Raw genomic sequence first — 1776 nt, forward strand, 5'->3', positions numbered from 1 at the left:
AAGTGTCAAATATGTAAGTTTTATGTTTGTTTAATGTAATTTCTCATGAAATAGTAGTATGTAATTTCGCACGAAATTACATAAGGTAATTTCGCTTGAACTGGCATGTGTAATCCATGCGAAATTACATGTCTATAAATAGGGGTGTCTAGCTTCTCATTTGGTACGAAATTAGGTGAAGTGTAACGAAGTGCTGCCCGATTTTCACCGTGTATTCAAGTCAATTATCAATGAGAAGCTTGTTTTAAGTGATATACTCTGTTTCTACTCATTTCTACACTAATTTTAGACTGTTTGTTTGTTTCCGTCTCTCAAACAGTTGTGTATTGTCTCTGATCGACTCATTTGGTCGTGAAAACGATCATACAAACCCTTGAAAGAATCAGACCTAAATTCTGGCTAAAAATGACAAAAATGGGCCAAACAGTTAATTTCGTTTGAAGAACCCGGATTTTGTTTGAAAAGTTGAGGTAATTTTGCACGAAATTACTGATTTCGTTTGAAAATCTTATTCCGTTTGGCAATTTCGCACGAAATAAATATTGTGTTGATTTCGCACGAAATTACACTTGATTTCGTTTGAAAAGGGTGTTTTCGTTTGAAAAGTAATTTCGTGTGAATGTCTGATTTCGCACGAAAGTCCATTGTTGTTTGTGATTTCGTACGAAAGCCTAATTTCATGTGTTGACCTAATTTCGCTTGAAAGTGACCTGTTTTCAAAACTTGAAAATTTTTTCCGTAAACTGTTTTCTTAAAATGGATAACCAAGAGTTTTACAACTTTTTGCCGGTGGGGGCATGACGGCAGTACAAAACCCAGCTAGTGTCATACGAAATGTGAACATGGAGAATGAACTCGGTACGATGCAAAAACCGCCGAAGCTGATGAATATTGACGAGTATGCTGGTTGGTCGGGAAGGTTTAAGACATGGGTGCAAGCAAACCATTTCGAGTGCTGGATGAACATAGAATCAAAATATGTTCTTCCAAAGAATAGTTCCGGAATTGAGAAATCAATTGGCAGTTTGACTCCAATTGAACAGGATGATTTCAAGGCAGAAAAGAAGATGATGAGTATTCTACAGCAGGATATTAAAGAGGATATCTTAGTGTTATTGCAACATGAGGACAATTCACAGTCCGTCTGGAATTCGCTGAAAGTAAAGTTTCTTGGAAGCGTGTCAATGATAAAAAGCAAAACTGCTTTGATGAAGAAACAGTTTGATATCTTTACGGGTATAAAGGGTGAAACAACAAAACAGTTGATTGACAGATATTGCCATCTGGTTGTTGAGATGAAGAGGTTGGGCATAAACAAAATAGATGAAGAATGGGTCGATAAGCTAGCAGATGAATTGCTGTACGACGAATGGGGTACTTATCTGTTGGTGTTGAAAAACAATTTGGAGTATGTCGGATTCAACCTTAGCTCATTCATTGAGAAGATCGAAGCACATGAACTTGAGTTGACAAAGGAAGTTCTCCGGCAACAACAAATCTAAGTCCAAAGATCCAGACAGCGTTCAGTGCTGATTCAACATCCAGAGTTTCACCTGGTACATAAAGCAGCAATAATTCACCATTTGCAAGTTTTGAACCAAATCCAAGGGTTCAGAACTCACCAGGTCAATCTTATACCCAAAGTTCGTCGGGATCAAATAGTCAAAGTCAAGGTCCGGGAATTCTATGCAACATAGCGGTGAATATAAAGAATGCTCAAGACTTTACTAAATCATCCGCGAAACAACACATAGGACTACTTGCTTCGGTGCTTGA

The sequence above is a fragment of the Helianthus annuus genome, chromosome 12 (genome assembly GCF_002127325.2).
Source record: "Helianthus annuus cultivar XRQ/B chromosome 12, HanXRQr2.0-SUNRISE, whole genome shotgun sequence".
Classification (NCBI taxonomy): domain Eukaryota; kingdom Viridiplantae; phylum Streptophyta; class Magnoliopsida; order Asterales; family Asteraceae; genus Helianthus; species Helianthus annuus.